This window comes from Camelus dromedarius, chromosome 30, assembly GCF_036321535.1.
Source record: "Camelus dromedarius isolate mCamDro1 chromosome 30, mCamDro1.pat, whole genome shotgun sequence".
NCBI classification, from domain to species: Eukaryota; Metazoa; Chordata; class Mammalia; order Artiodactyla; family Camelidae; genus Camelus; species Camelus dromedarius.
Genome location: NC_087465.1, coordinates 4482454 through 4508487, shown reverse-complemented (window position 1 = coordinate 4508487; position 26034 = coordinate 4482454). Strand labels below are relative to the sequence as shown.

The following is a 26034-nucleotide window of genomic DNA, read 5'->3' as shown; positions in this document are numbered from 1 at the left end:
TGCCCGCTTTCACCCGCAGAAGTTTCACAAGTATGTGAAAACTGGTCCCTTCTCTTGTGTGTTACGGTGGAAAAAAAGGTGGGGATACTGTTTCAAAGAGGGAGTCACTAATGCCCCTTGGAGTCACCTAACATCTCAGTGTCTAGATCTCACCTATGAAAATGGACGTGTTCAATTTGGGGAGCCTGAAAATGTCTGCAGCTCAAACATTCTTGGAGGCAAGGAGCAGAAGCAGCAAATTTACCTTGGAGCTTAGAAGAGCTCTCAGAGAATGGATTCTCCTGGCTTCCTCACGTCAGATCAGAAAGCCTTTAAAATATGGGCACACTTGTCCCAAGCTGCTTTCTGGTTTTTCGTAACAGCATCTGTGCTTACTGACTTTAGGCGTAAGATTCCAACCAGCCTGGCGGTCACTCTCCTAACTGCAGTCTCGGTTTTCCCCATTTAAGAACAGAGACACATTCTTCTTATTAAAGTAAGAACGTAGTCTCGCATGACAGTGTTAACCTCTGAATTCTTTACAAACATAAGAGAAAGGCGCTCAAAATCTAAGGGTGCTCACTGACTCACAGGCTGCGCTGAATCAACTGATTAGCACATGTTGACTGAACAGTTATGTGTAAGATGGAAAGGAACAAGAAAGTCATGACAATTTAGGAAAAAAGATTGAAAAAAATATGATGACTACTAATTGAATGACGTTGATAAATATGGCAGGACTGTCACAAAGCACTTTCCCACCCCAAACTTCTTGCGAGTCAGAGGATGGAACAGTGAGGAGGGAAGACGGGGTTAAACGGCTGGAGACTGCGTGTCTGTCCCCACAGCAGCTCTTTCCTGAGCTCACGGTTCATCCAGGAACCCTAAGGCACACCCGACGGCGACGCAGAGCGCCAGGGGATGGCGGCGTGGGGAGGACTGAGGGGTGGATGGGCTTTGGGTTTTATGCAGAGTAGTGGGAGAGCCGTACAGGGGACTGCAGCATTCGTGACAAGGTCAGATTTGTATTTTTAAGAAGTCCCCTGGCTGCAGGCAGGGGACAGGAGGGGGGGCAGGATCAGCTGCAGAGGCCCAGCAGAGGGAGGGGCAGCGGGCTCTGAGTGGTGGCCCACCAGGCACTGTCTTTGGGTTTGAATCCTGGCTCTGCCCTGAAGGGCTGCGTAGCCTGGGGCAGGTCACCTCCCCTACCGGTGCCTCGGGCTTCCCATCTCTTGGTGGAGATCACTACCTCCAGTTCAGGGGAACTGAGCAGGTCAAATAAGGGCACAAAGATACTTCTCATTCATGTTGCCCTTTGGAGGAAGGTGGCTTTGGGGATGGAGAGAAGTGTGGACAATTTCAAGAGATGCTTAAGACGCCCACTGGACGGAACTTGGAGATGGACTGGTTGTGGAGGAGGAGGGCGCTGTTGAGGACAGTTGTGGATTTCCTGTCTGACTGCTGACAAGCGGTCTGTGGGGAAGCGCACACACCAGTCTAGTCCTCTGTTCCTTCTTCTTTTGCTCCCTAGGCTCGAGCCGAACCAGCTGTGCATTCATACATCTGCCTCCCTCTGCCTGAGACAATTTTAACCAGCAGGGTCTCACATCAAACTTGTCATCTCCTTAATGTGCATCCCAAAGTGTTAACACCATTGTGCTCATCACAAAAATTATATTTAAAAGCCAAACGTATTCATAAATCCAGTGCTCAGTTCTGTGGGCTGAAGGAAGCAACGCCATTGCATTTGGAAGACAAGGACTTACCCGTTTTAATTAATACGCCGTGTCTCTCAACGTCTTCCCTTTCCCTCCTCTTCCTAATGCATAGTCACTTTTATTAACTGCTTTTATGCCATGAAAATAACTTGTAAAGAATGCAAAAGGAGAGTAATGAAAGTGAAAAGGTAAACAGGGGAGTAACAAAAGTATGTATCAAAAAAGCCTGCGTCTGACACGGCAAACTGAATGGAAACTAAGAAGCCAGAGGGCCAAACATCTGGAAGCGTTAAGTCGAAACCACCACCCCTTTGGGACCTGTACTTTTTCAATTACTGAATGACGTGCCTCCTTCCTTACTGCCTGGTGAAGTCCCTCACCAGCTGCAGTTCTGACGGCTGGATCTTCCCTCTCCTGACGCCAGCACTGCCATCAGCGATCAGCTCCAAGCTGTAAATGAAATCATCTTCTTGCCAACACCACCACCACCACCACTTGGTATATTCTCGGAAAGCCACGGACTGGTCCTAACAACGTTTAAACTTTTGATTTCTGAATCCTTGTCATTTTTTTTTTTTTGGCTTCCTTTTTCAGTTGGCTCGAGCAGGTCTTCAATGTCATATAATAAAAAAAATAATCCTTGCCCTGGGTTTTCATTACTTTGTTTTCATACCCACCTTTTGTGCGAAGCACTTCTCCACATACTCAGCAAGGTCTTTACACCTGTTTCTTTTGCCACATCCATTCTGTGCAACCGAGTCTAGAAATGCCTGCTGGAATGAGTGAAGACAGGCTGAGGCCAACTCTTGCCTTCTAAGGCCTTCACGGGTACAGGCCATGGGGTAACGTCCACCCCCGGGACGGCTCTCCTAGGATGTGCGGAGGCAGCACAGACGTGCACAGGTGTTCTCCGTGAACGTGTGACAATGACTCCGTCAGGTACAGCGTTACGGCGACAGCCTCCAGGGGGCGCTGTGACCTGCGCTAGGCAGGCGGGAAGAGCGGCGGGGGTGCAGCTGTTGCCCACGGAGCTTCCACGGGAGGTGCAGTGGGCAGAGCAGGAAGTGGGAGACAACCTGGGCTAACGGGCAGGTATCAGGACAGGTGGTCCCAAGCCCTGTGCTCAGAGCCTGGCACGTGCGCCCACCCTCCCCTCAGACGGGCTGAGGTCGGACGCAGGCACCCTCCCGCCCCCAGAGCGCCTGACCCGGGTCTCTTGGAGCTGGTGGAGTCTGGCAACCCTGAGAGGTCTAAGGGCAGAGTTGGCCCTGGATCTTCTGCCGCAGGCCACAGGCCACAGGCCACTGCGTGGAAACACGTGTACTTGGGGAAAGGTGGTCTGGGGTTATCTTCAAAGGAACTCTCCCCAAACAGCCCCCCCCCGGCAAAGGAAGCCGAGCCTGCACTGAGGGGTGAGCCGCAGCGCCCCCAGGGACGGCCTGCCCCCGGGGAACCCAGAAGCTCCCAGACAGAACCACCTCTGGGTCCCAGGCCCAGGGGACACTGGATGACAGGTGTCAGAGCCAAGGAGGGGACCCCTTGTCATCTTCTGCCATGCATTCATACACCTCACGGGGCCTGCCCCCAGGGGAGAAGTCACGTCTAGTCATGAGTGGGAAAGGAGCCGGTGCCAGGAGAGATGGAAAACCCATGAGATTTATCAAGCCCCCTCCTCCACAGAGGTTTCCAGACCAACCCAGGCCTGCACTGGGAGAGAAGCCAACTGAAACAGGAGAAGAGGCTGGAGTTCCGGTCGTGGCCCTGGCCCGGCTCTTCCATGCCTGAAACTGATCTGAAGACTGAATTATTTAAGATGAACTGAAGAGACTACGGGTCTTGTCTGAAGTTTCATCCCAGAGACAGAAAAAAGAATTCAGGATGAATTCTAGGGCCCGAGGAAAAGGGGACGCTCACTGTCCCCAGATGAATTCAGGCCAGAAAGGAAAACAGGTCGTTCCGGTCTGTCTGCCTGTTAACTCGGGCCCCTCAGTCCAGAGCCAGGTCCCGGGGTCAAGGTCGACCGCGATTACTCCAGAGCCGGCCACTCACAGCCCTGCGACCCTGGGCGAGCTACTCAAGCTCATGCACCTCGGTTTCCTCCCAACAGCTCGGTGATCACGATGGTGCCGCCACTTCGCGGGGCTGAGGTGAGACTTCCACGAGGGCCCAGGTCGAAAGGGCCCAGCGCGGAGCTCGGAGCCACGTTTGTCGGTCACCCAGCGCTGTTACTAAGTGTCGTCCCCAGTGTCCACGCTTGGCACTGACCATCCTGTCATTAGATTTCAAGCCTGATGGCAACTGAGTGATCTTTTGTCTTAAAACAAGCCCGCTGCTCTCCAGCGATAGTGTGTGTGCTACTTCTGTCGAAGTGGGTGGACTCTGTGGTTTCTGTCTGAAAGGTCATTCGCGTGACCCCATTTTTATTTGAGTTACAAAGAAAATATGTGGTTTCAAATTTCAAAGCAAACAGTCATGTGAGCGAAACAGCCTAGGGTAAATAATAAAGCCATTATTAAAAATGAAATCCAACCGAAGTTTGGTAGGAGAGAAACCGCAGGTCAAGTCTCCCCCCCCGGGAACGGAGTCTGGACCTCAGTGTCACTCTCTAAGGTCACTTAGAAGACTTGTTCACAAGCGTCTTTTTCATTTGCAAGTAAATCCATTCTAACAAAAATGTGACGGGTTTCTTTTACAATTGCTTTTTTCTTATTTGGGACAATGACAATGAACTAGAGAATCAGGAAAAAAAAATCACCTTTCTGGTTCAACACTCTTCCTTGGCTGAAGGAAAAGAAAATTTTGCAATAACAGGGCCATCAACCTGTGGCGATGTTGGGCGGGGTGGGGTGGGGGGCACCCTGCTTTTGCACCTGAAGTCAGTGCTTCGCGGAGCCAGCACCAAAAATCACTTGGAAATACAATGACTTGTTGGATGGAAATGATGACAAGTAATTAAAAAGCAGGACTTCTAGAATTCTTAATGAAAATCCAGTAGCACTGCTTGCTTTATCCAGAGAAACACAAAATAACACCGCTTTCAGCCACTTCTGTCCTCGCCGGTGGCTCTGTGCTTGACTGAGAATGTTCAGGCCTGGCCAGAGTCTAAAGGAACGTGGGGTCCAGGGAGCACCGTCCTGTATCACAGACGAGAATGCTCAGGTCCCGGGCTTCACAAGACTTGCTGGTTACTGTTGAGGCTAAGAGGTAGCTGGGACCCCAGGCAGGCGGACCAGGAGGACCTTCTAGCAGCAGCAGTAAGGGCTCAGCGAACTCAAGGATTATCAAATCTAGTAACAATTCATGGAGTTCTTGGGGCCACTGCGCTGGGCTCACAGTCACCACCTCACGCACCCTCACAATTACCGTCCTGTACCAGCAGGAGGGTAAGTACTTGTGAGAGGTACCCAGGGAGCCCCAGCCAGGACCCAGGGCCATGTGGACCTGGGACCCTGCATCCAGTTCTCCCACCCACGTGGATTTGAAGCATCTGCACTTTGTATACTGTGTTTTTTTTTTTTTTCAGCTGTGTAGACTTGTACATACTCGTGGCAGCCGGAGCAGGTAACAATATAGATCGAAACTTTATTTGAGAAAATATTTTAAATTCCCAGGGAACAGCCTTGGGGCAAAGGATATTTACTCTGAAATAAATATATATTAAAACTATGAAACATTTCAACTTGAATGAAGAAAAAGTAAAGCAGCATTTTTGGAAGGAGTGGACCAAGTTCACTGTGAATGTATTTAGAACACTGCTGTCTAAATTATGTTTAAAAATTAACCTGTTCATAATGACCATTTTGTATTAAGCACATAAAATAATGCATTTTACAGGTTTTAAAATTCAATCTCACCAGCATCTCTAAAACAAGTGTTATTATCCCCATTTCACAGACGAGTAAACTGATGTCCAAAGACACCAACAAAGTTGTCTAAGAAATTCTGCTACTGTGTGGCCGGGGGCTCCACACCAGATCTGCATACCTACACCTTGGTCCACCTCACCGTGTCACACTGTCATTCCAGCTCTTAAAAAGATGCGTGAATGTATTTACCTTAGGAAGGCACGCTAATTATATTTTAGTTCCTAAGATCTAAGACCTACTCTTTTGGCCACTCACTGCTTAGAACCAGTTTCCCCCAGCAGGAAGAAGAGGGAAAGAAATCTTTTTAACTTTTTGTTAAATCAGATAATCATGTTACTTGCTCACAGCTTAAGTGCACAAGCAGAGAAGGGAAAAATGTTTATAAAGTGAGTTCCATTTATTTAATTTTCTTTCTTGACACCACTGACTGTAAGGTAGCGCAACTCTGGCGAAAGTGCTAAGTGAGGGATAAAAAGAACAATAAGCGATGTGAGGCGGTGTTTCATCCTGACCGCACAGAGCACTGGGGAGCAGGGATAACTTGCTTTTTACTACCATTTCTGACTAACGCCCCCAGCCGTGCACACAGTAGGCACTCACTAAAGCGGGCACCAACTTAAACCTAGAATCTAAAATGCTAAACCCTCAGTAACGATCTAGCGCATCATTTTATGCTGTAAAGGATCAGTGATGGTGTCAGATGAAGAACTTGGGAAGCGGAACTTGGGGTACACTGTTTATAACTTGGGAACAGCACTCCCGGTGCCTCCTTGTGGCTGGAGAGTGTGCGGGAACAGCACACCCGTGCACAGATCCTGCTGATTCACAACTTAGCGGACACACTAGCCCTGACCTGCGCTTGGAACACCAATGTGGCCCAAAGGGAAATCGATGCCAGGGAGCACATCGAAGCAGAACCAGCGGGTTCACTTAGCACATACCGGAGACTGCTGACCTCGCTGGCCCGGGAGCCCTGGGACGCTCTTCCGTCTCGTGAATCGCTCCGAGTCCAGCACCTGTTAGCACAACTAGTTCCCTGCCCCGAGTGTACTCAGGAAAGACTGCTTTTTCACTTCTAAAGATTCAGATGGAACTGCGGGACAAACAATAATCTTCAAAGTAAGACACGGACGTCTGCAGACACCTGTTACCGCAGCACACATTTTAACCTGTAGCTCTCACCACGGCTTCCATCAGCCACCTCCAGGTCTAGAATGGTGCAGGGTGAACAAGGCTTTGCTGCAGTCTGCGCTTGCAGCGCTGTCCCGGGGACTGAGCGACGAGGAGCTCAGCGACGACTCAGAAGTTCACTGCGGTTGCCCAGCCCCGTCCCAGCCCTGCTCTGGGAACTAAAGCAGCAGGCAGAGGGACACGAGTGGACATGAGCCAGGAAGGCGGGGAGCAAGGAGCACTCGTGGGCCCCTCCTCCCCGCCCCCAACCCGGGGTCACCAGGCTGCTCCCATCACGAAGCCCCTCTCCTGCCGCGGTGGCAGGGCCTGGGTACCCACCGCAGGGAGATGCTGTGGTCCCCAGTACTTGCTGTGCCAGAGGATAAAACAGTGAGGGGGGGTCAGGGGCAGGAAGATGTTCTGGAAGCTCTGTGAGCAGAAGGCATTCATAAATATACAAGACAGGCCCGAAGAATCCAGTGTGTGGCAGTGACAGTAAAGCTCTTTGGTAAGGTTCTCTGAAGGGCTCGCAACATTTCACTGCATCCTCCTTAGTGGAAAATAATTATTCCAGTATCTTGCTAAGGAAATGAGAGTATCTTCCGAACAACAGAAAGGTAACAGGCTAGTCATCACTCGACTAGATAAAAATCAAACTTCTCAGTGCTTCCCTGGAGGATGGGGCCAGCCCCTCCAGACCATGGAGAACCCCCAGCGTGGCAAAGACAACTTCCTGAGACCCTCCTGCCCTCCAGAGGACAGACCCCCACAGGGGCCTGATTAAGCACGTTTATACAGACGGGACAGCTGGAATGAAGGAAGCAGCAGGAATGGGTTTGTTCATTGAAAGATAATGTTTACTGAGCACCTATGATCTGCCAGGCGGCGAACACAGTGAGCACTACGTGGAACTCGTAAACGCAGCAAAAAATAATTAAGCAGAATCTGCAGTTTGAGAAGTGCAGGTGCTAACAAGAAGGGGAGCACCAGGGTTCAGCAGGGTGGTAACTGCTGCTGATTCCAGTAAGAAGAGTTTTTGGGAAAGTGATCGGCGGGGGTTCTGGAGAGAACGGAGTGGATGGGTGCTGGTGGCGCCCAGGAGCTCTGGGAGGCGCCGGAGGCTGGAAGCGCGAGTAGGACTGAGAGCGGGCGTCTTCGCTGAGACGGCTGAACTGAGCGCACGTTGGTTGGCTGACCAGGGCGATACGGCAGGAAGAGGAAAGCCATGCAGGTGACGCAGGACAGACGTCACACTGCCTCCTTGGCTACTACACACTCTGCGAGCTCTTCGCCGTTTTCCCCCAGCGTCTCTGATTCCCCGTCGATCAACCTGAAATTAGCAGAAGCAATACATTTTTGCTCTGTCTTCCAGGAGATAAAATTCTAATTCATCAGATGATTTGCTTTGGGCAGGAGGAATAAAAATGAGAAGTGGAAACTTTAATCTGCGGTAAGTCACGGCTTACAGGTGCCAGGAGGGTGCGTGGGACTTTCCACAGCTTGCCTGCAACATCGGAGGAGACCTCTGTTGAGATGACAGCTCTGAAGAAGTAGGGGGAAGGCGCTGCTGTGGGTGAAGGCAGACCTAGGGACCCCCTCAGAGCCTGGGGTGGACACACACAGCACCTGCCGATGCTGACGGGTGAGAAAAATGGTGGCGGTGCTGCTGTGGGAAAGCAGACCCCAGAGAGGCAGCGTGACCGTCCGGTGCAGATGCCGACCTGCCACAGAGGCAACGCCTGACAGTGACAGCATGACAACTCCCCATTTGCTTCTCCTCCTGCCCAAAGCAAATCATCTGATGACTTGTAATTTTACCTCCTGGAAGACAGAGCAAGAATGTATTGCTTCTGTAAATCTCAGGTTGATCAAAGGGGAATCAGAGATCCTGGGGAAAAACAGCGAAGAATTTAGAGTGTGTAACAGCCAAGGACGGGAAATTCCATCCTTTGACAAAGACCATCGGTGCCTGTCAGGGGCCAGGCACGTTCCAGGCGCAGGAGACACTGATGTGACTGAAACAGACACAGTGTGGCCGTCTGACGACGTGCCAGCCCGCAGACTGCACAACTCAGAGTCAAGTGAGCGATTCTACAGCTGGGTTCTAGGGCACCAGGGCCGGGAGTGCCCGAGTGGGAAACGAGCATAGTAACCCCTAACCATTCCAGTGGGAGGACGGGGGAAAGGCGTCTGAGAGCAGAGGACAGAGACCTCATGCGGGAAGAAAACAGCGAGGAGAGAGGGGCCCAGAGAGCAGGTGTGACCCTGAAGGGGAAGGGGCTCGTGGGGGTGCATCCTCCAGGGTCTGGGGTCAGAACATGGCTCCCCCCACCCCTACCCTTTATCCCCCACGACCTCGGGTCTCTCTAACCCTCAGGCTCCTTACCTGCACCCCAGGGATGGCCCCAGGCCCTAGCTTACTGCGGGGGGCAGTGACACGGCTAGCCACTGCTCTTTTTAAAGGGCTGGAGAAAATGCTACCAGACGAACCACACAGATGGTAGAGGCAATTTCAGACTGACTGAAGGAAGAATTTTTGGACAATTAAAACTGTCCTGAACTGGAATTGACTCCTTTGTAAAGAGTGAGATTTTTATTCCAGGACGGACTCGTGCAGACAAAGGCTTCCCATCAGCCCAAGAAATTTTAGAAGGGATTTCTGCAGTGGAGGACGGGTCCTTGAGGGGATGTGGCCGACGAATAGCAAGTTCTGTGGTCCTTTGACACTTTTCTTGCTGCTGAGATTGATTTACTGTGTTCAAAGCCAAAAGCCGGGAATGCAAGGACAGAGGAAACACACAGACAGAAGGCAAGTCTGAATATAAACTGTGTATAAGTTACTAATCACCAAAAGAATAATTACATAGAATATACTGTAGAGCACAGGGAACCCTATTTAATATCCTGTAGTAGCCTGTAAGAAAAAGAGTATGAAGATGAATGTAAGTGTGTATATGCATGACTGAAACACGATGCTGTGCACCAGGAAGTGACACAACGTTGTAACTGACTACACTTCAATAAAAAATGAAAGGTGCCAGGATATTTTAATAAGTGGATTGTCTCTTAAGAAACAGATAGTAAAGAAGAGGAGGGTATGGGCGAGGTGGCGTGGACGAATGAGAGGGGAGGGAGGAAGAGGCAGCAGGACCCTGCTGTGCCTTGGAATGTGGGCAACCTTTCCTTTCTGTCCTCCTGGCTCTGCACCACGGCTGATCTCTGACATCCTTTACGGCCCAGAATTCTCCTACTTCTTATACAGCATGTTTCTATATACAGAAAGTGTAGAGTTCTTTAAGCAGGGCACAGACTCCCCAGCTGCCCCCATGAGTTTGCAGGCTGACCGAGGAATCACCCTCCGGAGCCGTCTGCTGGGCTGAGGGGTGACGTCCAGGGAAGAGGAAGGAGTGGTTGGGACTGGAGGTCAGAGGCAGCATCTGACGTAACCAAGAGCTGATGGTCTCGTAAGAAACACGCTAACAGCCGTTATATTCGCACGCAGTGTGTCAGCTTACATTTCTCATGTCATCACAAATCCTTTAGAAAACATATTAACTGGCAGCTGCAATACACTGAGTAACCGAGCCATAGAAGTCTGCAGTTGGGACCTGGCGCGCCTGCGAAAGGAAGCCACGGGCTCCCGACGGGAGGTGTTGCCGGAAACCACTGTGGATGCAAAGTCTACGCCTCCAGCTGAACGTGCGGATTGATGTCATCTCCTCTCCCATTAACTTAGAGGGAGTCCAGTGGTTTGGTGATATTCTTTATTCTTTATTGATTTCTAGAGGGAGGGGACTGGATTTTTCTATTTTGTTTAATAGCCTTAAAGACAGACGGAGGCTCATAAATGTTCATGTTCATCTATTTTACTTACAAAGGTCCTTGCGATCACTCCAATTGCTGTTTCTAGAACTCAAGGAGATTAGGAGCCTTCCTGTGTTTACAAGTAGAAAGACACTTCAATAAATGAAGCCAATACATATAAAGACCACACTGCTCCTTTGATCAAGCTACAATTGACCATTAAAATGAAATTTATCTACGGAGACACTGGAAAAAGGAAACCATAGGGAAAAAAAAGCTACTGTCTATCTCAGCAAATAATTCAGTAGTCCATTTCTAGTCTTTGCACAAAGAATGACTCAATATTCAACACCTCATTTTTCAATGCCAGCTTTTTTCAAATATTAAGATAAACACCATGAGGTGACCTCCTTTCTCTGATACCTAAGAGAAGCGAGGTGTCGCTCCAAACTCCATTTCTCCCTTTTGCAGGGCAAACAACAATGCTTCTAGAGTCATCCTTCTCTGACAGATGGGCAAGGTTCTTTTAAATAAAAATTTCCAAAAAAAAAAGTTATTCTAGAAAGTATCAAATATTCCTTTTTAGCTGGGCAATTTAGCGCAGTCCTTGGGCACTGCTCTCCAGCTGGAACCAGAGTGTTCCTGGGGAGCCGCGGAGCGGAACCTTGCAGGGACTAGGCAGTGAGGGGCTGGAGGATTAGCAGGGCTCTCTGAGAGGGCACTTGGCTGAAACCGAGGAGGCACCAGGACCCCTGGAGGGGCAGGAACACTGAGTGAGAGCAGACTTGGACTCAAGTTGGTCTACATGTGAACCCTGCTTCCGTACTTCTAGCTCTGTGGCCTTGCGCAAGTACATCTCCCCCTTTGTGCTTCCGTCTTCCTTTCTGTGACACATGGACAATAACAGCGTCTTTACCTGCTGATTACGTGACTACAGAGACGACCGAGGATGGGAGGCACTCGGTGTGGGGCCCCCACACAGAGGGCAGGCACTCGGTGTTTGTCGTAAACGTGTTATTTCTAATTGAAAGCACTACAAGTACCTGGTATTACTGCAAAATCATCTCCCTGGTCAATGTATTGTTCTCAAGTCCCACAGAAAGGCCAGATGTTCTTGTGAAAAAGAAATGCATCAAAACAGAAACCGTGCCTGCAAAAACACCTACCTGGGATTGTGAGGGGCGCCGCATTCAACTGGCTTAGCGTTGGGGGGAGAACCGGCACCTTTACCAGAGTGAGTCTCCCGGTCCATTAACATGGGATGTCTCTCCATCGATGCAGCCCTGTTCTGATTTCCCTTATCAGACTTCTGTGGTTTATAGCACACAAGTCCTGTATTGTGTTTTGTCAAAAAATCAGCAACAAAGAGAAGAGGTTTGGAGTAGAACTGCCTTCTTGGTCTACCAAACTGACAAAGGAATCACTTGCTTTTCTTTTTAAATTCCCCAGTTTCTCTGTAATCTACTAAGAACAAGATTCAGAAATATCATGTTTAACCTTTCCTAAGTCTACCTCATTCATTCTGTTTTAAATGAGCATTCTAACAGAGACGTGTGTAACGTGGTCGGCAAAGTTCTCAAAACAACACTCACTTTGGAAATTTTAGCTCCATTTAAACATGGTCACCTGTTTGAGAATTAGTGAGGCTAAATAAATAAATAAATAAACGTTTCTCTGATCCTCTGGTATGTCTCAAAGATGCCCCAGGCCAGTTCAGAACATGTCCCTCTCTGTCCTCCACCTCCCGTGACACAGGTCACTATAGGGAACAGGGTATGACGGCTTTTCCGGGATTTTAAGACTGTAAGCAAAGGTTATAGCAAGGCCTCACGATAAAAGTTAGGTGGGCAATGCGACATGGAGTCACAGTCTCTATTTATAAACTAGTGTTTGGCTTTGAGGAGGAAGGTTTTCGGGCAGACAGAGCAACCCAAGAACAGACCCATTATGTAAGTCCTCTGAGCAACGGCCCACTGTGCTTTGCGATCAAAAAAGCTGAAGATTTCACAGATTTTAGAGTCAGAAGGGACTTAAAAGGCCCATCTGGTCCAATTCATTTTACTGCAGTGTGACCGAGCATCCTAGTTAATCCGGTGTGAAGGTTCTGCCAGTGTACGTGGTCCCTAATCCACAGAATCGGCCCAGGCCTAATTATTAGTCCTAGTGGCCAAGAAGAGGTGACCTGGGAACCCGGTTTTTTTTTTTTTGTTTGTTTTGTTTTTGTTTTTTTAGGGCTAAGTGCTTCCATTATCAATGATTCTAGGTTGACATTTTTATTAATTAACCAGGGACCACCCCCTCCCCGAATAAAAAAAAACCAGAACTAGATACAAAAGAGACAAGGTAAAGCAGACTAGCAGAGCTGTGAGGGAGGATATAAAATTTAAAACCCTTTCCTGTATGGATATCAAATCCTCCTCACTTGTAAAAAGAATCAGAATAACACATTTTCCACAGAAATAGAACAAAACTGAATCCCTGTCACACACACTATTAATTAAGTTAGGAGTCTGCTTTTATTCTGTTTTCCAAAGGAAGTCTGTACAGATGGAAACCGTGTCTCAGAATCTATCATCAGAGCAGCACTGAAAACGGTCTAGCACCAGGTGACAAACTCTTCTCCATCATCTGCACGAAGCAGAGTCACGTTAATCATCAGGTAATTCATAATCACCATCCGTATGAACATCTGTACGTGTCCTGTTCACGTGTTAGAGTTTAGCTCTTTCTGCACAATAGCTCCTAAAGATGGACAAATCATACGGAGAATATTATTAGCTGACAAAACTGACTGCTATGATTCACACAAGGTGAAATATATTACAGAAAGTGAAAAAAAAATTCCAAATGTAACTTTGGGTTCAGAAGAGTAGAGTGACTTCTTTTGTTCACCCCCTTTTATTTCCCAAGCCCTGTTAAATTGAGAATAAGACAATAAAAAAGGCAAAAAGAGCAAGAGAGACACAAAGGGGAGGGACGGGGAGTAACTAACCTAATGGGCCTCACGCCCCAAGTGTCTGGTGGAAGATTCCAGGGAAAGTGACAGGATGTTCCCGGCCACACCCCCCAAAGAGGCGCGACCCTGGAGCAGGACAGGCCAGAGCAGGGCTGAGAAACCAAGCTGAAAATAAGGAGCCCCTAAAACCCCAAGCACAGTACTGGGGGGTCCCCGAGGCTCCTCCGTGACACGGCACCGAGGCCAGTCCCCCACCCACCACTGCCCAGAGGACCCCCAGGTGGGCAGAAAGGGGCCGAAGGCAGGACTGAGTTCCCATGAAGATGCTGAGTGGGGGCCCTATAGCTCACTACCCCCCCGAGCTCCCCCCACACCAGCCGCAGGGCAGACGATGCTTTCCAGGAAGGAATTTTTCTCCCTCTGAAGAAACCGATCAGTCTTGAGTAGAGGTGTGTGTATGTGCACGTGTATGTGTTTGCATGTGTGTTCATGTCGGGACGAGGGGAACGGGGCACCTACTGAACTTTTGGGGTTCAATCTGGAGAAATCTGGCTCCCACAGAATACCATCCAGTGCGTCCTGCCATCAGCAACCCCACTTCACACACTGAGATCCCGTCCGAAGCTCAGCAACTCCCTTTAAAGTGTTAATGGGCAGCCAGGCATCTCACATGAAAGCCAGAGGCTCGAGTAATCAAACGGGAGAAAAAAAAAAAGGAACTTGGAGGAAAATGAGAAATTCAAAGGACATTTGATGAAAACTTCAAAAGGTCTAGGAAATCGTCTAGAGAAATACGTGAGGCTGCTGCAGCCCTAAATTAAGAACCCAAATGCTCTTAAAAAATAAAGAGGGAAAAATAAGAGTTGGAAATTAAATATTTAATCGATACAAAGATTTCTTCCATGACAAAACTGAGATTTATCCAGAAGGTCCAATATTCACATAATTAACATTCTAGGCAAAGAGAACAAAGACTATGGAAGGGGAGAAATTATTTAGGAAATGGCAGCAAGCAGCTAGTCAGATGCAAGGGCGGGACTGTGAAATTTCAGATCATCAGGATAAAGAGCTCACCGAGCTTCGAGAGGAATCCAGGACACACACAGGTGCCCGCATGGACCGGGCTTCCTGAGGGCAGCACTTGATTCAGAAAACAGCAGTGCCAGGCCCTCGCACTGGAGGGAAAGTGCTTCTTAACTTACAACATTATGCCCGGGCAATCCTGTTTCAAGCATGAAGGCACAATAAAAACCCTTGTCAGACACGCAGGGATTCAGAAGCAGCCTCCCCAGACACTTCCCTTGGGAGGCTTACAGAGGATGTGCTTAGACAGGAAACATAAACCTGCAAAGAAAAGATACAGCAATCGGAGAAAAGGGGGGACCCCCGACCCCCCTACCCCAGCCAAGAAGCGGCCAAGGGCGGCTCTAGCTTTCTGCCCACGAGGAGTCACAGCAGCTGCTCAGCAGCTCAGAGCAGCCGGCCCCAGACCGACCCCGGGGTCAGGCGTTCCAGGAAGAAGACATGCGGGTGTTTGTGCACTAGCGGTCAGCCGCACGCGGCAGAAATGCTGGAACATCTGGGATGAAAACTGCCGTGAGGTAGGTTAGAAAGTGCAGGAGAGACAAGCAGAGGCCACCAGTAACTTGACAGAACAGGACTGGTTTCTAAATGAAGACGGGGTTACCGTACACTGACTACCCAGGGTGCGGAGGCCTGGCTCACTGTTCCTTACAAAGTCAACCTGAAACACAGACTAATTACAAAGGCTCTAAATGCTGCGTCATTTCTGCTGTCTGGCTACTCCCCGGGCAATTCAAGTGACACAACAACAAAAAAAATGAGTTTGAAATGCTGCACCTGCCTACAGTACACTTTTTTTTTTAGATTCAAAACTTTGTCTAAGGAGCATTCTCTGACGGATGGTCGGAATCTGGGAACCAAACACTGAATAGAATTCAAGTAGCTTTTCCTTGGTTTGCTGAACTCGACCACACTTCTCAGACTGACATGAGGAGAAACCAGAGGCTCTACGATGCTCTTCTGTCAGTGGGACAATTTAAGCCGCATCCACCGTGTAGGCACAGGGACCAAGGAGGTCCAGGACCCACAGGTTCACCCCACTCCCGCCTCCGACCAGCAGGTGCACGGCATCTGGACTCCCACCTCTCCCCAGCCTCTTACAACGCTTACTTCTCTGCATGAACTTGTCACTGCCTGAAGTCTGACTCCTTTGTCGTCTGTCCTCTGCACGAGAATGAGGGCTGAGGACATCACAGCATCAGTGCCTCCAGGAGCACTGGCACTGAGATGACTGCACGGTCACATGGCAAGTCAGGGGAGAAGCATGTTCCTCACATGCCTCCAGAGCAGCGTCCACTGAGCATCCTTTAAACGGTTGCTTCTCACGGGGACGCTCCGAACACCAGCCCTCGGCCTCCACCCAAGTGCTGTGGCCTGATGGGCGAGGCCTGTGTCTGATGGACAATGACCTCAGCTGACTGATTCCAGCCGCCCCCAGTCACACCCATGCTCCTTTCCTCACCTTGGGAATTTCATGGGGTCCCAGAGGCATGTCCTGAAAGTATTAGATGCTTTGCCACTCAGCTCTTCAGTAGCTAAATCAGAACCTCAACAACACGGGCTGGTACTCTGTCCCTCCGAGTTCTAGAACACTTGACCGGAGCTACAGCAATGGGGCAGCTACTTCTGGGGTGGGATCCAGCTGTCTGTAAGCACGGATTCTCATTCAGAAGTGAATTACTGAGGGTGGGAGTAGAGCTCCGTGGTAGAGCACATGCTCGGCAGGAACGAGGTCCTGGGTTCAGTCCCCAGTACCTCCATTAAAAAATAGAAATAAGTAAATAAATCAATAAATAAACCTAATTACTTCCCACACCCTCTACCCTCCCCTAAAAAAGGGGAAGAAATGAATGGAAACAATCACAGAGAAAGAAGTTACCTGCGGAAATACCAGGCGTCCTTCCCGAGGTCCCCTGGCTGGAATTTCTCCTGGTTACTTCTTATCCCTACATTGTCCGTCACTCTACACTACTGAGCAATCAACAGGATAATTCAGACACCGAACCCTAGATGAGGAAGGTGGAAAGGGAAGCCCCCAGGAGAAGAGGCGCAGCGCGAAGACCTCCCAGAGCCACGCGGGGAAGGAGGCGGCGGAGCAGGCAGGCGGCGGCTGGGCGAGAAGGCGTCTACGCGGGGGCGCAGCCTGGCCGCCTCCTCGCGCGCCCCGGCCGACGCCTTTGCTGCGTCCTCGCTCCGTCGGAAGCCGCGTGCCACGGCGGGAGGCGCCCTCGGAGTCAGGGGCACGAGCCTGGGGGCAGGACGTTTTGCTCACTTGCTCGGTGACAGTACCAATGTGGACTGAACATAAGCCCGAACTTGGCTTAACCCTGGGCTCCGTCGCCTACAGGCTGCGTGTCCCCGACGCAGGTTATCTACCCACACCTGCACCTCGGCTTCCTTGGCCGCCCCAGGACGGCACGCAGACGCCACCTTACCGGGTGGCTGGGATGGAAAACCAGGTAACAGGTGCAAAGCGCTCAGCGGGATGTCGGGCTTGGCAGACACGGGGGAGCCGCGCCAGTCACAGCCTCACCCCAACCCCCCGCGCAAGGGGGGCCTGAGGAACAACGCAGCCCGCAGCGTCCGCCACCAGGCCGGCGGGAGGGACCGGGGCATCGGCGCTGTCAGAACACGTTCTATGGCAACGGTCGCAAGGCTGCAAGGTCCCACAAGAAAAGTAAACGCTTGATTTCAACCAAGTTTCCCCAAACCTCGCCGAGGAGAAGCCAGTTATTTGGAGAGTCTGACCCTCTATCACAATGAGAAATGCACACCCCGCGTTTCCCCCTCAAACTCCAGTGAAGACAAATCTTAAGAGAAAGGAGAGCAGGTGCCAGCTGTTGAGTGATGCTGCCTGGCCCCCATCCGGTTCTCCGCCATCCTGGGTTGAGTCCTGCCTTCCTGAGTCAGCAGGCACATGGGTGGGCACCCCTCGGAGTTTTTGGCACCCAGAGGATACTATTATCCCACTTTTTCAGAAAACTCATGAATAATGTCAATTCTGAACATTTAAGATAATACATAAGAGTAACGTCTGTAGGCAATGTTAAAATGAGAATCGAGAGAGGAGACTAAGGCTTAGAAGCACAAATACGGTTGAGTGGGTTTTTTTAAGTGTATCATTACTATTATCGTTGCTTGTTTTAGAATAGTAAAAGGGAAACAGCTTCCCCAGGCTGCATCAAACTAATATCTTCAGGTACAGCTGTGAAAAAAAAAAAAGGTACTTTTCAAACCACATTTTTCAGGTTCAAGAGGGAATTTTTGGAGTTTGTCACCGAAGGGGCCTGGAAGATGTTCATAGCCGGAGCTGTTGCAAAGCCTGCTGATTTGGAACTGAAAATCAGAGTTGTGCTGAGTCAAAACTCTCCTCAATGAGGCCTCTCTGGAAGCTTCTCCGCACCTCATACCACAGCCACGCCCCCAAGAACAGCCCTGGCTCAGAAGTAATCATTTGCCACCAAGCTCTCCACCCGAGCTAGCCCATCGGGAACCTTCTGGTGCAATGCCCTGAAGCTGCCATTTGGTCTCGCGAAACAAGGTGGCCAGTTTCGGGATGGGAAGCGTGTCTGAAATCTGAACGCCCCGGGATGTTTCCCTTCTCAGTGTCAGCGAGTCTCCAGAGACTGATGCTTGCTTCTTGGTTTATCACCCTGTCCGGCCCCCACTAGCGGGATGGGCGTTTCCAAGACAGAATGAGCTCATTCATCCAAGGTATGGAAGGGATGTCACAGAAAAGGTCAGGGCAGAGAGGAGGGAAGAGAAAAGGAACAAGTCAAATTAAGTCCCTGAGGGTTAGGGAAATGGCGTTATTATCAGTAAAGAGGTGGATGAGAACTGCGTAAACTTTTAAAAAACTTGAAGTTAATGACATCTGTGCACACAGGGTGTATCTTTTTCATATCTAACGATCTTACTCTAGGATCTTTCTCATACTCACCTTTTGGAGGACAAGAGATTTCCCAATATTGAGTATTTATAAAGATAGATACTTTTGACTTAATTTTTAAAAATGCTGTCCTGTATTTAATCTTTTTTTATTTTCTAATGAAAGAGGGAAACTGAGTCCCTATCAAGTTCAATGCAGATCAAATAAGGAAGCTGAAAAAATGCCTTCTGGTTGTAAAGAGATGGCATTTATGCATATACGCATTCATTAGGCACAAACTACATGACAGCTACGATTAGAGAAGTAACTCCTGGATGGTGCTTACTGTGCACCAGAACTGTTGCAAGGGGCTTCACAAATTAATATTTTGTAAATATTACATCAAATCCAACTATGACTCAATTAGGTAGGAGCTGTTATGATCTTTCATTTTATGAATGAAGAAACTGAGGCCCCAAGATGTTGAGATGTTTGATCATTTGCCTAAGAAAACCCTCACTCCACCTGAGCTAGAAAAAGTGGGGCTAGAACTTGAACAGGGAAATCCGACACCGCAGTCACATCCACCCAGCCCAGCGCAGAACTCGAGGTGCTGAGAGGTGAAGGACGCCCCCAGACCTGCCAGCCCCGCTTTCTGCAGTCGCTTTCTCTGTGCTTAGATGTCAGACCGAGGCCCCTGCACCTTTCCCTTTGTAACTCTTCCTGAGTGTTGGTGCAGGGGTTGTCCCTCGGGGGAGTGGACTTGAATAAACCGCTCTTTATTCCCAAATCTGTGTCCTCCGGCCGCCAGGAAAGCCCAGCACGGAATCCCTTCCACGGAGCTGGCGTGCCTCCTGCTTTGTTAGACTCAGAGAAACCTCTTCACTTAGATCCCCTAATTGGTTTGCCTACTATTGATTTTATCCTATTTTATTTTTCCTGCTTAAAGGATACTGCACAGAGCTGCACAAAAAGGCCATAAAATAAACACAAAAGAGGCATCTGGCTTTCAGCCAGCCCGTGGGGTCCCGAGACACCCGCTTTCTGGCCTTCTCGTTGGTTTTTCTTTAGGTCCTGAGGGAACCGCTAGGCTCTGGACCCCAGAGGCGGCCCCCCAGGGCCGTGTGCACCACATTAAGGAGAAGCCTGAAATGGTTTTGAATTAACCAACCATTCTGGATGCTCTAGAGTTCATTATATCCTCCAGCCTCTGGAATCCAGAATCACTAGCCTGAAATGGAATACACTCTGGACAAGAATAAGGTCATGGGCTTGTCTCTTCCGTATCTCTTCCCGAGAGGCTGAATCATCATTCATTTACTATCTCTACGTTACCTGTCATGACACATCCAAACATCATTCTGTGAGGAGGAGAACTCCCAGACCTTGGAAACACGCTGATTTATTCCAGGGATGGGCCGCAGAACTCCTGGAGTATAAAGACCCATTTCTGGTCTGGATTTTAGGGCTGGCACAATCGTCTGTTCAATGGCTAAGTCGGCTTCTCCTACATCAAGGCAAGATTTGACATGTTGGACAGGGAGGGCCGCACTGAAAAGGGGACATCTCAGCAAAGCTGTACAGGGGGGAGGGGGTGATCACAGGGGTGCTAGGGGAGGACCAGCACAGAGGCACCTGCGTGGCTGGTGTGGGATGAAGGAGGTGGGAGAGCTGAAGGCATCACCAGGTGGGCGCAGGGGGCCACCGCAGGACCACGACCCTCTCCACGCACAACAGGCACCGCTGGAAGGATGTTCTGCTGAGAACAGGTTGCAGGGGCCAGTTAACTGGCCATCCAGTGATCCCAGGGTCTGAGCTCAGTGACAGTAGTGGGGTGGGGAGAACTGGTCACGTTCTGGATACACATTAAAGGTGGGTCCAACAGGATTGCTGTGTCCTTCTGGATTTACTGTTTGTCTCCTATACGAGTATGAAGTTCCATCAGAGCAGCCTTTGTCTGCTTGTTCTCTGCATCTCCAGAGCCCAGACTCGAGGCTACAAATACCCACTGCCCGAGTGAGTGAGTCTTCCACAGGCTGCCATGTGGCCAAAGCAGGATTCCAGTCCAGGCCTGTCTGACTTCCACAGCCCAGGTCACAATCACTGTGCTGTTCTGTTTCTGCTAAGATCACACGCAGAACATTACAAGGACGTGCAGGGGAATTCCTTTCCGTAGTTCTAAAGGAAATGGGAAATGAGCCCGGAAAGTCGTCTTTTTAGAAATTGGGTAGGGTGGGGCATGGGGGTGGGCACCAGCAGGTGAGCCGTGGAATATTTCAGAAAACAGTGCCGGTCAAGATGAGTCATCGATTCTGAGGAAGGTAAATTTCCCCAGAATCTACGGTGATGCAACTACACATTAAAGCAACAACAACAAACTTTCCAATAGCGACACACGGGTGATCGCAGAGCACTGCAGAAGTCTGATGCCGATCAGGACCGCCTCTCCTGCTGCCTTTCATCGGAGGGCAGTGCGGTGCGACGCCCGGAGAGGCGCCTGCTGGGTTTGGACATTGCCGCTACCTGACTGGCGAAATGTCCTTCAGCGAGAGGCTTAAGCTCCCTGTGTCTCAGTCTCCTCGTCTGTAAAAAGGGGTATCACCCAGCTCCGATGGACATTAAATCAGGAGGAAGTAAATTAACGCACGTCGGGTGTTCACAGCATTGCGTGACTCCCACTGACTGCTAACCCTGTTGACCCCGGGCTGCTTCGCCTGTGGCTGTGTTTCTCACCCCAGTGCCTGTCAGCGCACCAAAAGCCCGACCCGTCCACGGAACTAGGGAAGGAAAGCCCCTGCAGTGCATGGGTCTAGGAGGAGAGGCCTGGCGTCCCACACCTGGGGTTCAAGAGAGACGAACGTGGACTCTCCTCGTCAAGCACGTACGCCCCGGAGGCCAGCGTGAGGCTGGCCGTGCTGAGGGGGGCCGCGGGGCCGGGAGAGCTCATGTGGATAGGGTGCCAGCATCTCTTCCGGAGTGCTACGCATAATCACAGCTTTCAAAGGAAGTTCTGAGAATTCCTGGAAATATGTCATTTATTCTTGTCTCATTATCAGGATAAATAACGATCAAATATAAACCTATTTGACTTTAGGAACAACAACTATGGGATAATCCTTTTAGATGAACACTTCCCTCGGCGTGGAAAGGACCCAGTCACAGACACATTCTCTCACGACTTTTGATTCCACCTCCCATCATTTTGTTAATCTGGGAAAACAGTGTCGCCTTGTACAAATATCAGCCTTTGAGCTATTAGTGAGACCTTTCCTTCTTAAGGGACAGGGCTAGTTCACTAAAGACCCAGAGGGCAAGCGAGAGCAAACTTACTAAGTTTGTAGATGACATTAACAGGAGGGCAGGATGTGAGTTACTTTAAAACACAGAAAATACCAAAATGAAGGGACAAGGGGCTAGGAGTGAGCATCAGCCTTTTAAAAACTGCGGGACAAGGCACTTACACTCTGCTCTGACACTGACCTTCCTCCTCGGCTTATGGAATTTTAGCCGAGACAAGTCCAAAGCAACTGTGGACCCGGACACCTACGAGGTGCCATCGAAGACCCAGACCCAGAAGAGCCTGTTTTACTAACGAATCATTCCAGCACATATTTGCTTCCTTCTTTTGCAGGAAACTTTTTAAAAGATCCTGTAAAGCCACAAAGCCAGATGATTATTTCCCACAGGAGTGCTCTTGGGAACACATTTCTGGAAATTGTTTCCAGGTTTAATGGGACTTAGGACTCACCCGGAAAGGGACTTGATCAGGCCTGAGCAGTGTAACGACGAGGTGGGCTGCACACCCAGCAGGACCCCAGGGACCAGGCCAGAGGGCTCTCAGCGCCACCCTGCTCCACACAAAGCAAAGTCCCACAGGTGAGGTTTGGCTGCAGGATGCGTGGGGGTCGTTACTAGTGATACAAACAAGTGCTCAAGGACAGAGAGTGACACTCAGAGTTTGTTTCCTAGAAAGTTCTTTTTGAAAAAAATCTTGTTTTTTATTGGAGGTACTGGGGATTGAACCCAAGACCTCGTGCATGCTAAGCAGGCGCTCTACCACTGAGCTATGCCCTTCCCCCAACACTCAGACTTTGGAAGCCTAGCTTATATATGGTGATATTCACAATTTTTCAGGTAAAAATGAGTTAAGAACTCACTTGTTAAAACTACTAAGTAAGCTACGGATGTGAAGATACTAACTTTAAACTTTAATATCATTCTGATTTTAAACTGTACTAAAAAACAATCCAAAACAGAGTTCTATTTTTTACCAACGGCCTTTTGCTGTACGTGTAACTAATCCGAACTGTGGCCATCCGGACATCCGTGGCTGAATTTGTCTCTCAGTTAAATAAGACACAGAAAGCGCCAAGCGTGAGGCCGGGGCAGCCCCGGCCTCAGAGACTGGCCGAGAGGGCGTGGTGTCCATTGCTTAATTAGTTCCGGTTGTCAGGGAGTGAGGGCCCTGTGCACACCTGGGGGGACACAGAAGACGGAAGCCCTCTCACTCACTCACCACGTTTATTTAAGGGTCGAAACTGTTTAAACAAGCATTTGTGATGAGATCTTTTAGAAGTAGATTATATACTTCTTTCCCTGTTTGTTGATAGTTCACGGCTATCACATGATGACAGAACATGTAAACACTGTCTGTAGACGTCCGCTTTCTCAGATGTCTGGGGTTCCCCAGGGAGCCAGGTCGTTAGTTACTAATTGTCTCGTCATTATTCTTGTGTCCAGAAGTCTCCAGCCTCTTCACAAGTCCTGCTTCTAATCTACTTGGGTTCAGAGTTTAAAAATCCATATTAAATATAAGCCAGAAATGAGGCACTGAAGGGACAGTTTAGGTGTGACGAGTATATTTCACGGCATTATACTGAGAGCACAATTTTCTGAGTGCAGAATTATTTTTTAAATTTACAGGTAGATGAGGGCTGTGTCTGGTACAAAAATTAACGTGTACATTTAGAATGTTTCTTTTTCTGTTTACAATAGCCAAGACATGGAAGTAACCTAAATATCTAATGACAGACGAATGGATAAGGAAGATGTGGGGGGTGTACATATACACACCATGGAATACTACTCAGCCATAAAAAAGAAATGAAATAATGCCACCTGCAGCAACATGGATGGACCTAAAGATTAGCATATTAAGTGAAGTAAGACAGAGAAAGACAAATATCATATGATATCACTTATATGTGATATCTAAAAGAAAATGATACAAATGAACTTATTTACAAACCAGAAGCAGACTCACATACATAGAGAACAAACTATGGTTACTAAAGAGAAAGGGCAGGAGAGGGATAAATTAGGAGTTTGGGATTAACATTTATACACTACTATATGTGAAACAGATAAACAACAAGGACCTACTGTCCAGCACAGAGAACTATATTCAGTGTCTTGTAATAACCTATAATGGAAAAGAATCTCAAAAAGAATATATATATATGTATGTATAACTGAATCACCTTGCTGTACTCCTGAAAGTAACATAACATTGTAAATCAACTTCATCAAATTTTACTTCAATAAAAAAAAAATAGAATGTTGCTTTCTGTTGGCAAAAAGAGATACAGAGAATTGTAAATAAAAACAAAACATACAATTATTTGTATAGAAATTATTCAGAAGTCCAATATTTTTCCTAACATAAAATTTATGAATTGCTATAATCAAGGGACAATATCCAATCATGTCCGTTTTATTTAGAGTATTAGAAATAAAGCCATCTTCAGAAAAGTAAAGCTCCAAAATAATGCTTAGAAGAAGATGCTATACTTGGCCTATTACAGTTTGGACTCTATTTTCCTATAGCATCTTTTATAGCAATTTAAAGAATAACCTTTTATTTGAGGACCGGTCACCATCGGGGTCTCCCCTCCTGTGTCCCTCCTTAAAGGGTTTGGCACAAATTTACAGTATTGTTCAAGTGACACACTCAAATGCTTAATCTATAATTGACTTTCTGTGGGAATTTTCTCAAAAACTGAAAAAAAAAAAAGTTGCAGTTGTTTTAATCTGATTTTCTTCCCCCTGTTGGTTTGCATTTGAAATAATAAAGGAAGTTTAATACTTGGCCAATAACGCAGTCCAAATCAAGACTTCATGTAATTTTTTTCAGAATCAAAAGAATCCTTGGTCAGGGGCTCTGATTTATGCTAAAGAAAGAGATGATAAGAAAAATAATGCTTCCAGGTAAAATATACTTGAAATACTGTTACTTTTACTTACAACTGAATTAAATTTTCCTTTTACATAAATCAGTGTAACATTTCCAACTATGATCATTCATAAATCATGGGTTCCCCAATGAAGAAACTTAAGTTTTAATAGTCTTAACCAGTCCCTTTCCTTTTTGTCCTCTACAAATTAAAGCACATAATAATGTCATAAATAAACATAAACAAATAAACATAAATTTCTTTTTTCTTTTTCTAATCATAGCATTTAGTGGCACTTTCTGGTCTGGAGCAAATTAGACTAATAATTATGTTTCCTCCTCTAAACAAGTAAGTATGATGCAATAACCACGTGCATTGAAAGGGTTCTTGAATAAATAATTCTAAATAGTGAAAAATGGGTCTTAGGAGTTCAATTCCTGCTCGCCCCCTCATCACAAGGATTTCTGTTAGACGGAAGCTTCAGACCTCCAGGGCGTCTCGTATCTCAGGCCCTCAGGGAATTCTGTTCCCTTGTGCTGTTTAGTTGACGGTAACAGAAGAGCAGAATCATCAGAATAAACAGAGAAGGCATGATGCTCTGAACTGTCCATTTGGCCCTGACTCCAGGCCACTGACAGCCTTTGAGTAAGTAAACTAAGTTCCAGCAGACTGTTTCTTCCAGGCCTGACTCAGTCCCATAATAAATTAGCTGCACGGAAGGGCAGCTTAATGACTGGAGGGCAGGGGTGTGTAATGTGGTCTCAGGGTCAACCATCAAGGGAGGGTGTTGTGAAGTCCAAGGGCCAGCGGGACCGCACTGGCTCAGACGGCCACTGCGCCACTCCCACAACCGCCTGCTTCTCTGATGCCAGTGGGGACGCCTGGCCTCCCTGCCAGGGTCCGAGCACCGGCCACTGCCCGGGATCTCTGACCTCGTTCTCCCGCCTGCCCTCCGGCCATGGCGGTGGAGCACACAGCTGGGAAGGAGTGACAGCCTCTCCAGACCTGGGCCAGCCCCGCTCCCCACGCTGCCCTCAGGTACCTCCAGCCCAGGAACCGGCAGGGGTGCCCCCCCAGGCTCAGTACCGCGGAGGACAAAACCGTCATTTCTCTGCGCCCTTAACAGAAACAGCTACTGCGCCTTTGTCTGAGACCAATGAGTAGATTTAGTCCTGGGGTCTTTAAGAGTTCTATTTACAAAAACTCTCACCACGGCCAGATTTTGAATAGCAGAAAATTATCCCTGCACATCTTATGTTAATTTTGTGAAACTGGAGTTTAGACTCTCTTGCTGATTCAGCTCTGACTGTGTAGCCCCTTGGGAACTGATTCAAACTTCCATTCAATCCCTCATCCGGTCCTCGGATACACTGTTACTTACAGAATAAGGGCTTTGGTCCAGCTGGGGGCTGGATGT

The 26034-nt window shown here is 48.6% G+C and overlaps 1 protein-coding gene across 6 annotated transcripts in view; it reads right to left on the bottom strand.

The window, feature by feature from the left end:
- FAM110B (family with sequence similarity 110 member B) overlaps positions 1-26034 on the bottom strand; it is a 116149-nt gene that overhangs the window by 6724 nt on the left and 83391 nt on the right. Inside the window, exon 1 of one of the 6 annotated variants that reach the window (XM_064480829.1) lies at positions 6505-6885. The exons of the other annotated variants lie outside the window; for them this stretch is intronic. The gene's annotated coding sequence lies outside the window, so the exon portion shown is untranslated. Of the gene's footprint in view, positions 1-6504; positions 6886-26034 lie in introns of those variants that run through there. 6 annotated transcript variants of the gene reach the window in all.